This window comes from Ailuropoda melanoleuca, chromosome 6 (assembly GCF_002007445.2).
Source record: "Ailuropoda melanoleuca isolate Jingjing chromosome 6, ASM200744v2, whole genome shotgun sequence".
NCBI classification, from domain to species: domain Eukaryota; kingdom Metazoa; phylum Chordata; class Mammalia; order Carnivora; family Ursidae; genus Ailuropoda; species Ailuropoda melanoleuca.
The window spans coordinates 51,977,756-51,993,915 of record NC_048223.1 but is presented as its reverse complement, the minus strand read 5'-3'; the positions used below and the strand labels follow the sequence as shown (position 1 = coordinate 51,993,915).

Sequence of the window (16,160 nt, the reverse complement as noted above, 5' to 3'; positions counted from 1 at the left end):
TACATCAAAAAATAAAACATTTCAGAAGTGAAATGAGTTCTTAAATTGGAGTTCCAACATGAGATTCTGTGTCATGCTGTTAACCTTGCTTGGGGAGCCAATGTTACTCTATTCAAATACTGCCCAATGTTTGCTGACGTTTTCAAACATTTGAATATTTGCTATAAGCTACAGCTCCTTGCAAATCCTCTAAATCTAATGCTTCTTATTTATTAAATATACTTTCTTAGACAACATCATAATAAGAATATGAAGAACGTTGAAATATTCGAAGAATAACTTAGGGTTTGGGGAATTCCTAAGAATTTCTAGGAGCTCTGATTTCTCATCCCTGAATACCAAAGATTGAGATCTGTTGGAAATTTGGAAACACTAGAACTCTTACACGAAATCTTTGGGCTGGGAAAGGCGGAGCATCCTTCTGTATGCTCAAGAGCCTGTTCTTTTTAGCTTTTGGGAAACACAACAGCGGCCCTCGACCCAGGTCATCCCATGAGCTGATTGCTAACATGTAACTGCCGGTGTGAGCTCTCGAGCAAGAGACTTGGAATCAGCTCTGAACTCCGGGGTGCTCACTGCAGGGCCCAGAATTCAGACTGCTTTTCTTTGTCAGTACGACCCATCGTAGGTTATTGGTGGTGCTTCAAGGCCCAATAAACACAGGAGAAAGCCAAACCTAAATCCAAAAGAAAGAACAAGCTCGATCTTCCCCAGACAACGTGTGAAACTTAGAATTATCCACCCCAATTTCTGCAGCAAATACCTAGAGAAAAACCTGTCTCTGTAGAGAAGACAGAGAAGTGGGAGTGTGTCACAAGCAGGACTATCGAGGAGACGCAGATCCCAGAGAATATCCCACAGAGGGTCAGTACTAATGGCTCTCTGAGAACTAGGTAGGACACCAGCAAGTTCTGGACAAAGGGAAGCTGACACACCTCTTATTTTTGTTATCTCTTACCTCCTGATTGTGGCCAACGCTGAGCTCTAGAACACCTCGTCTTAGCCTTATCCCCTGTAAGGTGAGTGCCTGTTCTATACGAGAAGACATTACTTCCTTCATGTTTTCTACCTCAACTCTCCTTATGCATCTCCTGTAACCCCCTTCCCCCACTGAGCTTCGCAGCCCACCCACTCACTTGTGTACCTGTATAGAGAGGTAAAATACAGAGAGATATTTTTAGATACGTAGTATGTAATAATACATGAATATATATATATATATAAAGATAGGTATATATTACAAAAAAAGTTCTAAGTTTGAGGGCAGTCATTTATCAAGAAAAGTTGACTACAGTAGAAGACTTGTCTCCGGATGGACGTTTTAGCAAGTTTCCTCACGTACAAATGCCGTCCCTTCAACAGAGCTAACCATCCTCAACTTCTTCACGGAGCTACTACTCCCAGAAATGGAACTTCTAAAAAACGGGTTATCTTTGTGCCAGGATCTCTGCCAGTCCTTTCTCAATCCATTCAGTGTGTAAGTGGGTGTGTTGCCAAAATGAGGTCTGGTGCAGTCTTTAGTTCATTGTGTTGTAGTAATAAACCCAAGCTTTTCTCCAGAAAAGATGTGGTGGTGGCACTTTTTTAAAGGAATAAACAACAGCCTTCACAAGACAGTCCCCAAGTGCAGCAGCAAGCAGGGGCTCGGTGAGGCCCCAAACCCAAGAGGGACACACAGAGTGACCTAGTGTGTGAGGTCGAGGCAGAGGAATTTGGCCTCTATCCTGTGGAGAATGGACAGTCCTTGGAAGCTTCGCTCAACATGACCAAGGGAATATCTTCGGAAGATAAACTGGTCTCTTGAATGGGATGATACAATCATCTGTCAGCCAGTGGTTGGCCCATTACCAAAAGTACTTCTCCACAAAGCATTTTTATGTTTTCAGTCAATTTTGGGGTATGAGAAAATTTATAAGATAGCAGCACTATGGTACAAATTGCTAGAAAGTGGGGGATTTGATAGAAGCCAAAGTCTCAGTGGCTGAATGGATGAAGGGGCCATTTTACTCCCTCTGTGAAGTGAGAGTAAGAATCTTGCTGCTTGAGAACGGGTGTCCGATGCTCAGCCAGTCAGCTCTCCACGTGTCCGCTAGCAGCCTCCTCCTCGTCACCACCACCTCAGCCACCAGCACCACCTCCACGGTCGTCACCAGCAGCCGCACATCGTCTTCCCACAGTCTCTAGAAATCCTCTCCACAGGCAACTCCTATTGCCCTTCAGAGGATTTCCCTTTGGAGGATTCCTCAATGTTCTCTTTCTCCAGTTTGGAGAAGATCCGATCAGGGGCAGGATCTGAGGAAATAATTAAGAAGGCCCAGGGTGTTGACCAGGGAAACAAATTAAGTGTTAATTCAAACACAATGACAGTCTCCAGAAAATGCAGATGGGTTGGACACCCCTTGTGCTACTCAGGTGCTCCTTACAGAGGCTAATCCACCCCGTTGGGACCCATTTACAAATGGCAGCTGCCAACACCCAACCTTGGTTCAATCCACCTGCAGGGAATTCTTCAGAAATGGACATGCCCTGTGTGCTTCCAAGAACCCAGTTAGGATAATTTGTTCCCTACCCAATTCATCTTTTACCCCCAAACACATTCTCTTGGAGCAGTCTTCCTCTTTAGAAGTTCCTCTCTTGGGTTTGAGAGAACATTTTGGCTTGAACTCTTTCTAAATTTAAAGCCAACTGCTGTCGCTCTCCGACGCAGCGATATTTCACTCTGACCGGAGCTGAGTATCACAGACGCATCCCAAACCACATAAGTTCTTAGTTTAAACTGTCCTCGGCAGCTGTTAAAACATACCCTAAAATATCAAAGCCTCTCTAATTAACTTCCTGCTTCTCTGGGACTTCAAAGTCTTTCAAAAAGTTCTAAATAAGGTTTTTATAGAGAATTTGACCTAATATTTAAAGAAAATTTGGCAAGCTTGCCCAAGAGACTCCAACTTCTTCTTCCCTTTTCCACCACCCTCCTCCCTGCCCTTAGAATTCTGGAACTAGCAGTGAGAGATTGAGGAGAAAAATTTAAATCTGCCATAACCAAAAAGAGGAGGCTCTATGCACATCCCGGCCGTGTATCTGGTCAGCGGCCGACACCCGGCCTGAATGGCTCTCCCTTCCCCCCGCGCTTCTCAACCTGGCAACCCTTTCCCACCCTTCAAGACCCAGCTCAAATGCACCTTCTCTGGGAAGTGTCCCTGAGCGTCCCCCACCCGCCGGGGCCTGCACAGCCCCCACACCTCTGCCCGGTCCCGACCAGGATGAATGTACCCATTTGCGTGTCCGTCTCCCTGTCTAGACCGTGAGGTCCACAGGGCAGGGGCTGTTCCGTATGAAACGCTATGCTCCCATAGGCTCGCACAGACTTCTGCACAACGGTGGTCAGGCCTCAATGGGTGTCTGATACATGACTGGATCCCAACTCGTTCTGAGGCTGGTAGGGTTGCTTTGTGACAGTTCCAGGCCTTACTCATTTTGCTCTCCCTCCCTTGGCTTTCCATGAACTTCCTAACAGTCATTGTACTTTGCGATCACTGCTCTAAGAGACAGTGTCATAAAAATAGCCAAAACTTGGGGCATCTGGATGGCTCTGACGGTTGAGCATCCAACTCTTGGTTTCAGCTCAGGTTGTGATCTCGGGGTCCTGGGATTGAGCCCCAGGTCGGGCTCCACGCTAAGCAGGGAGTCTGCTTGAGATTCTCTCCCTCTGCCCCTCCCCCTGCTTGTGCACTCAATCTCTCTCACTCACTAAAATAAATGAATAAATAAAATCTTGGAAAAAATAGCTAAAACTAAGAAATAAAGCAGAAAAGGGGGCAAGGAGAGCTTGTCTATCTTCCCAAGGCCACCCAGGGCCCCTTTTCTAGTGGAATACACTTAGCTCATTCTTGTTTCTATGAAGGCCCCCAACTTAGTGAAGTTACCTGTTGTCTTACGAATTTATGTCTGGAAGGGATGCAAATAATTTCTGCCCAGTGGAACAGATAACCCTAAGGTTTATGGCCTGTTGGACATTAACCAGTTTATATATAACTCAGTGATCTTATCCTTACATTTCTTTATTAAATTGCCTAAAAAGACCCTCATTTCTTAGATAGTTTTTGAATGGGCTGTAACACGGTTCCTTCATTAATTAGTGAGTAAAATAAAATCGTTGGCCATGTTCTTTTTTTGTGTGTGTGTGATTTTTTTTTATTTTTTTTATTATATTATGTTAGTCACCATACAGTACATCCCTGGTTTTTGATGTAAAGTTCGATGATTCATTAGTTGCGTATAACACCCAGTGAACCATGCAATACGTGCCCTCCTTACTACCCATCACCGGTCTATCCCGTTCCCCCACCCCCCTCCCCTCTGAAGCCCTCAGTTTGTTTCTCAGGGTACATAGTCTCTCATGCTTCATTCCCCCTTCTGATTACCCCCCCCTTTCTTTATCCCTTTCTTCTCCTACCGATCATCCTAGCTCTTATGTTCCATAGATGAGAGAAATCATGTGATAATTGTCTTTCTCTGTTTGACTTATTTCACTTAGCATTATCTCCTCCAGTGCCGTCCATGTTGCAGCAAATGTTGAGAACTCGTTCTTTCTGATAGCTGAGTAATATTCCATTGTATATATGGACCACAACTTCTTAATCCAGTCATCTGTTGAAGGGCATCTCGGCTCCTTCCATGATTTGGCTATTGTGGACAATGCAGCTATGAACATTGGGGTGCATATGGCCCTTCTCTTTACTACGTCTGTATCTTTGGGGTAAACACCCAGTAGTGCAATGGCTGGGTCATAGGGTAGTTCAATTTTTAACTTTTTAAGGGACCTCCACACTGTTTTCCAGGGTGTCTGTACCAACTTGCATTCCTACCAACAATGTAGGAGGGATCCCCTTTCTCCACATCCTCTCCAGCAATTGTTGTTTCTTGCCTTGTCTATCTTTGCCATTCTAACTGGCGTAAGGTGGTATCTCAGTGTGGTTTTGATTTGAATTTCCCTGATGGCTAATGATTTTGAACATTTTTTCATGTGTCTGTTAGCCATTTGTATGTCTTCATTGGAAAAGTGTCTGTTCATATCTTCTGCCCATTTTATGATTTGTTTATTTGTTTCTCGTGTATTGAGTTTGAGAAGTTCTTTGTAGATCTTGGATACCAGTCTTTCATCTGTAGTGCCATTTGCAAATATATTCTCCCATTCCGTGGGCTGCCTCTTAGTTTTTTTGACTGTTTCCTTGGCTGTGCAGAAGCTTTTTATCTTGATGAAGTCCCACAAGTTCATTTTATCTTTTGTTTCTCTTGCCTTTGGAGATGTGTCATGAGAAAGGTTGCTTTGGCTGATGTCGTAGAGGTTGCTGCCTATGTTCTCCTCTAGGATTTTGATGGATTCCTGTCTCACATCGAGGTCTTTCATCCATTTGGAGTTTCTCTTTGTGTGTGGTGTGAGAGAATGGTCAAGTTTCATTCTTTTGCTTGTAGCTGTCCAGTTTTCCCGGCACCATTTATTGAAGAGACTGTCTTTTTTCCACCGGATGTTTTTTCCTGCTTTATCAGATTAGTTGCCCAAAGAGCCGAGGGTCCATTTCTGGGTTCTCTATTCTGTTCCATTGGTCTATGTGTCTGTTTTTGTTTTGGCCATGTTCTTTTACATTTCTCTGAAAGTCAAAATTGCATCCTTTCAAAAATTATTTCTAACACAATGTGTAAGACGGAGTGACAACAAAAAACCAAAAGGTCAATGGAGTAGGGTGCATGGAGAAGCAGAGAGCCTTGGGCTGGGAAGGCAAGAACCTGGCCCTGCTGGGAACTTCCTAGAACCTCTGGAAGCTCTCTGTTACCTGTCAGATGGGGATGACATCCAAGGACATCCCTGTGTCCTTTGCTGGCTTCCTGAGGTAACCAAGTGGGATGTGGTTGACTTTAAAGAACTGGGTAGAAGTCTCAACCACCAGCCCCACATGAGGCACTCGTGATAAAGGAAAGCCAGCTTTCTCCTCAGAAAACAGTGGTGGGGAAGGCAAGACACGGAAGGATATTGGAATGGCCGCAGATAGGAAGGAGCTGCTGTCACTCCCCAGGGGAAGCCCCTGTCACCTGTGGTGTGGACATCAGGGGGATGTCCCCATCCATTCACCTCACAGCAGCTGATGTTCTTTCAAAACTGAAGAAAGATCACGTCACGCCCCTGCTTCAAGCTCTCCAGAAGCTTTCCAACACTGCGAGGATATAATGGAAGCTCCTTTTCTGGCCTACAAGGTGCTCCATGATCCAGCCCAATGGCTGAGTCCCCCAGTTCATCTCAAGGCTTTCCCAGCCTCCCTTGATTTGCCCCCAGCTCACCCCTGGTGTTGTGAGCTTCTTCAGACATGCTCATCCTTCCCACCTCAGGGCCTTTGTACTTGCTGCTCCTTCTGCCAGAAAATCTCATCCATCTCCCCCTTTCTTCACACGACTGGCTTCTTCCTTTGATTTGAACTTAAATTTCACCCTCCCACAATGGTCATCCCTCCCCATCCTTTCTAAAGCACACCTACCATGATTCCGTGTCTCAGGACCCTGTTCTTTTTCTGCCGAGCACTGCCAGGATGCCACTATGTGTATGTGTTGTCTGTCCCCCCCACCAACTACAAGCCCCACCTCAGCAGAGACTGTCTCTCGTGTTCACCCTCTGCCCGGTGCACACCGGGCACCTGGTACATCTATGTTGAATGAATGGGTGTAAAAGCAGGAGAAATCCAGCTGGCTCCGACTAAGGGTGCCCTGCAGCATCTGCAAATTTTCCTGACCCGGTGAGATGCAAGTTCGTCGATCTTGAACAGATATCGCTAAAGACGGTAGCCAAGAAGAGGACTTCGCAAGCTCACAGGCATCGCCTCAGAGCTGCTTTCAAGAGCGGGGCTCCTCGGGAGTGCTCAGCTTCAAGGAAGAGTAACGATAGCAGGTGCCCCTGGCCAGTGCTTCATTTCATCCCTGAAAGGCGGGGACTCTCTTCATGAGAGGACAACAGCCCTCCCTTCCCTCCACCGAGGGTCAAATGGTACCCAGACACACAGCCGCATCTGCACCAGAGGGCTGGGTTTGAAGCAGACGGCAGGAGTTCAAAAGGATTTCGACAGCGGGATAGGGAGGGAAGGTCCCAGGCCCCTTCCCAGAACCCCGCCCTGTTTGCTCAGGGAATCCGATTACAGAGCTCCCTCCGAGCCCGCCTGCATTTCTCAACCAGAGCCACAGCCCAGCTCCATTGCCATGGCCCTGAGGGCTCCTCCCAGGCACCCCCATCACGTCTGCAAAACACGCCCCGTCCCCTTCAAGATGCTCCCATGGGCCCCTGGGCCACGCTGGCTCGGCTCCCGCCTCCCGAGAAAAGATGCTTCGACGGGCCAGGCTCCCCAAGAGCGGCTGGTTGCCCCCCCAGAGCTGCATGCTTGTCTGCATTCTTGTTTTTCATATCAAGGGTATCAGGCAGCAGCCTCGAGCTCACGGCAGCACAGAGCTGTTTCCTGGAAAGGTGTCTGGTGGAGGGAAGGGCCAAAATAGGTTGAGCTCACCATGTCGCTGGCCCCGCAGACTGGCCCTGAGATCAGACTCTGCCAGAAGTCTGACCCTGGACGGCCTTTCCCTCAAAGGCTTGCAGCCAAATGTAGCACTGAGGCAGGGGGTGCCAGCAGGGCCACCTTGCTTTGGGGGAGAAGATTACCTTAAGATCAAGATAGGTTTGGGGTGGGCGAAGGACGCCTGGCTCAGAGTGTGCTCTCTTTCCGGTGCAGAAGGCATTTTTCTCCGCAGCAGCCAACCCGCCTGCAATGAAAGGCCGAGCTGCAGCCCCCACGGCCCACCTGCCCAGGCTGCCCCCGCCCAGAGACCTCACGTCGGACCCCGGGAATCCGCGGTGAACGTTCCCTCTTAGCACCACTCCAAGTGATCCAAGGGGCCGCTGCTCTCCCCAAGCACATTAAACTCTTAAAAGGTCTTCAGACTCGCAAAACTACACCCATGAACTTGTTGCCCTGCTTTGTTTAACTTTTTTTTCTCCCTCAGAAATATTCTTGTGGCCAAAAATAGAACATTTTCCATTCTGCAGAACAAGCAGCATCCATGGGATTCAAAAGTGGTGCTTCATGCCGCTCCAGAAAATTCCTGCCAAACACGCACACTCATGCACACAGAAGCAGTTTGCAGGTTCTAAAAAGCTGCTTTCTGTAGGTACAGTAGTGGTCAGGAGCCAAAAGCCCTCTGTTTATCTTCTATCCAAGAAAGTTACCCGAAAGGAGCACTGGGGCACCTCAAGGACACTTTATAGGAAAAAGCTAAGTTAATCTAGTGCAATGACTGTGAAAATAGCCCCATTGTCCACCGCTCCTCCCGCCCACAACCGCCCCAGAATTCCTCTCCACACTCACTCCTCTAAAATTCCAAAGCTCCCCTCAGTACAAAGTTCACGGCCTTTCCTCCAGCGAGCCGCTGCTGGGCGTTTGCCGCGAGCTGGCTCTAAAGCCATTCCCAGGGTGGACAGAATCCGAAGTCGTGCGTTTAGGAAGCTGTGTTCAGTCTTCAGTCCCGAACGATGTGTCCTAGTAAAGTCAGACAAGGGCAAAATGTCAGAGTAACAGTAATCCAGAAAATTCGGCTCCTAGCCCAAGTTCCGGGAGCGTTTCGTACACTCTGTTCTAAAAGTTGATTATTCTGAGCACGTCTGGAATCCTCTTTAATGGACTAAGCGTGGCTCCAGTGCCTTGCACAGTTTTGTACTTGAACATGGAACCCGTTGCACATCCTCCGGCTGCCCCCCAAAAAGGCGTGGGTGAGCTGTAATTTTATGTGCATCTGGTAAGCATTGGGGTGCTGTTGAGAAAAATGAAGAGTCCTTTACAGTGAGCTTCGACAGCTCACAGCATCTGTAGCCAAGCCCAGAAAACCAACGTAGAGAGAGTGAAGGAGGGGCCCCAAAAGCGTGTGTGTCGGGGGTGCAGAAGCATGAGAGGAGGGGGGGAAGAGGAAGTGAGAGCCAGAATGCCAGCCATCAATTGATGGAGAGTGGAGGCCAACAGAAGCAGGTTGAAGGATCCAAGATGGGCTCCAGACAGAGAAGGCGGGAGATGGCGCGGAGCACGAGGTGGGACTGCCGAGGGGCTGCGGGCCAGGCCATCCCCCTGAGCCTCAGTTGCTTCATGTCGTATTGGAGATCACAGCAACTCATGGAGGCACGTCGGATTAAAGGCGTTCCTATAGAATGCTTAGAACAATGCCCGGTGCTGGGTAAACAGCCCACAAATGCCAGCCACTTTTATTACTGAGCCGTAAACACGCTGCCTATTTCTGTCGGAGAAAATTGCCTTAGGAGTTAGACCTCCCGCTGGATCATCTTTCAGTCCTTCTAGCACACACACAGGCACAAAAGTGAGCTGCGAACCCAGCCAACGTCGGTGAAAGGAGGAGCTTCAGGGTATCAGCCCAGATGCCAGCTAGCTCTTGGAGCGCCAGGCGAGCCCCCTGACCTGGAAGAAGAAGGCGTTCCTAGCTGCCAATGGGCCACGATCATTCACTGGGACTTCGTTAGTTCCTTCACTCGGCAAACATGGTCCAAAGTTGCACGCGGTGAGGACTGCTCCAGCTTCTCCTCCGGGCGTCCGCATGAGCCCCGTCCGCCTGCCTCACCGCTGTGGAGCTGCACCAGGCTAAGTACTCAGCGGGAGCTCCTTCCAGTCCTGCCCTTGCTTGTCTGCTCAAGCTCTTCAGCCTGGATTTCTCTTTCCTTTTGCTCCAGTCGAGCAAAACATGAGTCAGCCTTCCGGCCAAATGCACTGGGTTTCTGTGTGCCCTGTCTCTCTTCCTCTCCCACCATCCACACGGTGACTCTCCTTCACCTCGGTGCCCTTGGCATACACACGGGAAATACATACACCTTGTGGTGGCTCAGAACTGTGTCCTCCAAAGATGATATGTGCAAGAACTAACCCCCAGTACCAAGAGGCAGACTTCAACAGAAGGAAGATAATGTGAGAGAGGCAGGGAGAATGCCACGTGACGGTGGGGGGTCGGAGGGGCGCATCTACAAACCAGGGACCACTGAAGACCTCCAGCAAAGCACCGGAGGCTACAGGGAGGCATGGAACAGATTCTCCTCCAGTGATCTGAAGGAGCCAGCCCCGCCAGCACCTTGATTTTGGACTTCTCGCCTCCAAAATGATGAGACAATAAAGCTCTCAGTTGGTGGGACTTTGTTTGTGACGGCAGCCCCATTACACCATGTGAACTCCTCAAGGTCAGGGACTGAGTCCTACCTGACTTTGGATCTTCGGGCCTCTTATAGATTCTGGCTGGTGAAAGGATCTCTAAACTTTAAATTCTTAGGAAGCAGCCCTTTAAGTATTCGAAGTCAAGAACACAGGCAGCAAGCTGTGGCTCACGGGTCAAATCCAGCCCACGCTGCTTGCTTTGGTAAACAAAGTTTTATTGAAACACAGCCACACTCACTCAATTCGTTGATATTTTGTTTATGGCCAATTTCACACCATAACTGCAGAGTTGAGTAGTTATAGCAGAGATCATATGGCCCACAAAACCTAAAGTATTTAGTCTCTGGCCCTTTACCAAAAAAGTTTACTGACTTCTACCTGGTCCAGAGGAAAAGAAACATAAACAGAGCCTAGCAATAGAATAAAATCAATGCTCTAGGAATGCACATAGAGAATGATGGGTTGAATCAAAGTCTTCACAGGGAAGGTGACATTTGAAAAGTGAGAGAGATTTCACTCAGAAAGGGGAAAATATTTAATTTATTCACTCTACAGTGCCACCTGGACTGACCATTGTCGCATGGTGGTTAAGAATTGGAGTTGGAGCCGGTTTGGGGGGAAAGGATGATGGGTTCTGTTCTCTACACATTGAGCTTGACTTGCCAGAAGCATACCCGAGAGGAGGTGTCCAACCAGGGACACTGCTGAGCAGTCTCGGTCAGATGCACAAATTTGGGATTCAATACAATAAAGATCGCTTGGGAAAAAAGTGGGACATGAGTAAAGAAGACGGTTGCATGTAAAACTCAAGGGAACTTCAGAACTTCTGTGGCAGGCGGAGGAAGAGGAAGAACCCCTGAGGGATTGGAGGACAGGCAAAACAGGAAGAAAGGAGGAAGTTGAGTCCCTAAGGCCTGGGGAAGCGAGCGGTCGGCACTGCTACAGGCCTGCCAGAGGCCGGGGGGGACCAATCCATCAGACTTAGCAACTGACAGACCACATGGTGTGGTGACAGTCATTTCAACTGCTCATCACAAGTCATCCCTCATACTGAATCATCGGGAAAAGCATACTTCAGATATCATCAAGAGAAAAAAAAAAGAAAAGAGGAAGAGTGTGAGGATGGGAATGAAGAAATAAAGAGATGAGAAAAACACAGAAGTTGAAGATAGCTGGGCTGAAATGAACACTTACTCCCTAAAAATCTAAATATTAGACTCTTTCTATGGAGATTCTACACAGATTCCACCCTTTATCTAAATACAGCAAGACCGAAAAATAATGAAATGCACAGGGTCCATTACGGTAGACAGTCCATCCCATTAAGCAACCGACCCACGAGCCTACTAACATTAACGCGTCGTAACAGGCATTGAGGTAATCACAACTTTACTGACGGTCTGCCCTGCCATGTGCTGGGCTGGCTGCTTCACACGCCTCCTCGTTTGATCCCCACTAAAACCCTGTGCAGTGAATACAGAGTAAAACATAATCTGCATTTTCTTTCGATGAGGATCCTGGGGCTCAGGAAGGTCCCACGATTACCCATCATTCCAGGGAGAAGCCAGCACGGGGGACATGGGGATAGAGAGGGAGTGGGAGCCAATATTTACTGAGTGCTCACTCTGCGGAAGTATTTTATGAAGAATTTTACAGCCTTTGGCTCATTTAAGCCTCACAAGGACCGAGGTGGGAGAGGAGATGGTCGGGAAATGAACTTGGAGAGGTTCGATACAGTGCCAAAGGTCAAAATACTGAGGGAAAAACTTCTCGGTTTTCCAAAGAAATCATTCAGAACTCAGACATAAACTACATGGCAAGGTATTTGAAGTTGAGCTCAGTCTAAGTCACTGCTAAAATAATGCAAAATGACTCTGGTGACATCTAAGACATTTCTGAAGGGCTCTTCTGACCATGAATGAAAGATGACTGAACCCCGGCTCCCACAGCCCTACCCGCGGAAGAGGGAAATGTCCCCAGGGGGCTGGTGCGTGCTCCTCCTCCTTGAAATAAGGGGTGGGGCTAGATGACCCCAAAGTTTTTTTCCAGCCTTCAAACTTGATGTTTCCAAGCCCATGATAGAGTCCAGCTGGTAAAGGGTGTTCAGTGTTTATAAAGTAGGCAATTCAACAGAGACTAAGAAAGACCCTAGTGAAGGATTTTTGGAAAGCCTTTCAGTTGTCGAAAACCACGCCCCTATTTTGGGGAGGACTTTATTCCTCAAGGTTTTCACTCACCTGCTCCACTCACACAGCTCCCAACACGGAGTGGCAGGTGCAAGCTCAACCTCCCTGCCCTCATTCACGCATTCATTCCACAAACGAAAAATTCTTCTTCGAAATGAGGTGGCACAGTTCAGTCAACACTTACAAGATGATCCGGAGATAATCGTGCTGTTAATTAAAAAAAAAACCAAAAACAAAAAAGAAAGCCTTCTGCTTAAGAGCAACCGATGTTCGTGACACATGATGGAAGACAAAGAGACAGATTACTGGTTCCGTATCATGGTTTTAAAGACTTGGACTCCGGTGAAATAAACCCTTGTACTCTCTGCCGGTGGAAGTACACACTGATTCTGGAAAATAACCTGGCAATTCTCATCATGAGCTTTAAAATAAATCAAGCCCTTTGACCTTGGGAGTTTCCTTCTAGGGATGTGAGCTTAGGAAAATCGCCAAAATAACACAGGTTAAGAGAAGTAGTACAGTGTATGGCTGTTGTTCAACCTCTGGATTCATACTGTCTGTAGTCTCCGCTGGGCAACTTTGCAAGAAGTCCTCAACCTCTCTGTGCCTTGGCTTCCTCACCTGCAAAATGGAGATGATGACCGTCTCTGCATCACAGAGGTGCGACGTGGACAAAGCAAGTTATTACATGTAATATCTTTATATACATTTGCTCGTTTATTTTTTATAAAAACCCCGCAAGGAAAGCAAGAAAAAGAGTAGCCTGACCTGGTCAGTAAGAAGCAGTCAATTATCCGTAGGCTTTTTTACCACGGCTGTGTACATCACAGAGACATGGATGTGTTCATCACAACATTGTCGGTCACAGTGAAAATGTGTTAAAAATGACCTGTTCGACAAAGAGAGACTGGTTAAATAAATGATATTTCCACACGACAAAGTAGGCAGCTACTTAAAATGTTTTCAAAAAGAAGTCCATGAAAGGGGAAATTCGGCAAAGAACGTTAAGTGGAAAAGTCCACCGTGAGGCTGTGTGTCCCCTGCGGATCCCAGTGTTGACATAGTGTAGCCACTAACGCTGTCTTCACCCAAATCCCTTCTTTGGAGTCCAGATCCCTCCCCAGCTGCTGGGCCTTCCCTGCTGATAGCCCACAGCTGCCCCCCTCACTGACCTCCTGGGGGCCAATGACTAGCTGATGAAGGGATACAAACGCTTGCCCACTTACCTTAATTTGGAATCCCTGTGAAGACCAACCCTGCTCTGGCTCCCCCCCAGATGAGCCACATCTCAGTGACACCCCCATTTGGAGGCAAATTCTCCCTTTGCATGTGTCTCCCTCCCTTTCTTACAGGGAAGTCTCCCCAGGAAACATTCAGCATGCACCTTTTGTCTGGGGGTCTGTGTCTAAGGTATATTTACCTCCAGATATTATGAGGGAATATCTTTAAGATGTGAAATTCCTGATTTTCCAAATTCTCTGGGATGAGTCTGTATTATTTTAAATGAATAAAATGGCATTGTTTTAAAAGAGGCAGGGTCCTCCCTGGAGTGTTAAAATTAATCAAGCCCTTGCATTTCAATACATACATTTTCTTTTTTCTTCTTGATCTCAGACTTTTTAAAAAAAATATGTAAATATTTTAATTGAAATGATATCACTGGTAAATAATGAGCTGAGGTTAAATACAAACGCACACACCTGGGAGTATATATCGTGCCTCCACCTGGTGACAGCATGGCTGATCCGTATGTCCCAAGGATGCTGCTGTGGCTTAAAATATAATTCTTTTCTCTTGGAGAATTGTCTTCATATACTGTGCTACTTACTAGCCACCCAAACAATCCGCCTTATTGCTTGATAACGGCACATCGGGTGTTCTACTTTCATTAACCTTGCCCATCTGCTCACCTACCCCACGTCCACTCGGACTTTCCTCTGAATACCACTGAAGGGCTCAAGGGATCCAATTCTTCCTCAAAGCATTAAGCTTTTTTTTTCTTCCTTGAGGCTATTCAAAAGACTCTGACAGCAGTTTCAAGAGAGGAGGCCTGAGAACATCCTGAGTGATGACACATTTCTAGAAGAAGTGTTCAACCACCTAGAGTGGCTCCTTGGCGAGGACAATGCTTTTTACATTATCGCGCCAGGGGTTTGTTTGAAACAAAATCCGCCGCGTAACTTTTAGAGTCACTTTTATATTCCACATAATCCTCTCGTTCTAATGCCACGGGCTGTCTGTCAACAGCTTCGGTTGAAAAACAATAAAACTTCAGAAGTAGCTGTTTGAGTCAGACTTGTACTTGGAGGTACGGTACGTCTCCTTCTGTGGCTAAATGACGAGGCGTTGTAATGATGCCAGAGAAAGCCATCAAGAGCCATGGAGGCTAAGGAGGGAGAGGGGAAGAAAAGCAGCTTGTAGAAAACTCCTAGGCAAATAGGATGCACTACCCGCAGATGGGTGTGGGTCCAACTGAGAAATGGGGAGAGAGGACACTTAGGGAAATCCTCGTCCCAAAAATGGTAGTCTAACAAGTGACCCCCAACTCTGGGAGTCTAGCTCAAGAAAGCCATCAGAGCTGTGGGGAAACTTTCCTGCACAAAGATGTCATCACAGTGACGGTGTTTATTTATAATGACGATGGGGATAGGCTAACGGCTCAACACGAGGGTTAGGGTTGCATAAACGGCTACATTGCATGTTTCTGAAGACCTTATGACGTAAGGAAAAAGACTCAGCCATCGTGTTGAATGAACTAAACAGGATCTACGGTTTTATGTCTGATGTGAGGTCAGCTGTGTAAAAATACACACAAGCTACATAAGCAGTAAAACCAAGCTGAAGGAGGAACAATACAGTGTCACTGACCAGTGGGCGTCTTCGAACAGCCAGGTTCCGCATGACTTTCTTTCCTTCCTTCTAACTTATCTGCAGGACACCGACTCTCTCGAATGAAACGAAGGTTATAAACTTTATAACAATTGGAGGAGGAGGAGGAGAAGGAAGACAGTGGCTGTCCCTTCACCCTGGTTTCCGAGGTCATTAGAAACAACAAATCAGGGGCGCCTGGGTGGCACAGCGGTTAAGCGTCTGCCTTTGGCTCAGGGCGTGATGCCGGCATTATGGGATCGAGCCCCACATCAGGCTCCTCCGCTATGAGCCTGCTTCTTCCTCTCCCACTCCCCCTGCTTGTGTTCCTCTCTTGCTGGCTGTCTCTATCTCTGTCAAATAAATAAATAAAATCTTTAAAAAAAAAAAAAGAAAGAAAGAAAGAAAGAAACAAATCGGAGGCATCGTTGGAATGGGGCACCGAGCTCCTAGGACGCAGGGCAGAAATCAACAATGTGAGCAATGGACCCACATGAACACGTTAAAACCAAGGCGAAAAGAGAACCACAGCGAGAACTGGCAATCCGGTAATAATTTTTACAAGTTAACCGATGAGATTTTCTTGTGTTTCTTTCCCCCAGATCCTTCTCTTATTTAGTCTGTTGTGTGCTCCAAGGCCCTTGTTTGGACGGTCGGGAGAACCACGAGTCTCCTCTTGGCTTGGGTTTTAGAACCCAAAACCTCTGGGGCGCTGCAACAATTGGGGACATGAAGTAGGAGAGAGGCTTGCCGACCCTCCAGATTAGAAGGCGTTGCCCTGCCCAGGAGGACGGGGAGAGCAGGAGAGGAGGTTAGGCGGGGCTCCGACAGTAGGTCCTGCCGCCCCGCCACCTCACCTCTGCTCCACGTATGGGGA

General features: G+C 47.5%; 1 long non-coding RNA gene across 1 annotated transcript; it reads right to left on the bottom strand.

Moving 5' to 3' along the window:
• Positions 1–959: 959 nt before the first annotated feature.
• Positions 960–14,999, bottom strand: LOC117802663. The gene is made up of 6 exons (XR_004626067.1): positions 14,116–14,999; positions 13,184–13,304; positions 12,467–13,036; positions 8,394–8,564; positions 7,691–7,791; positions 960–2,292 (listed from the first exon to the last, which is right to left on the bottom strand). It is a non-coding gene; the product is annotated as an uncharacterized LOC117802663 (long non-coding RNA).
• Between the last annotated feature and the right edge of the window lie 1,161 nt (positions 15,000–16,160).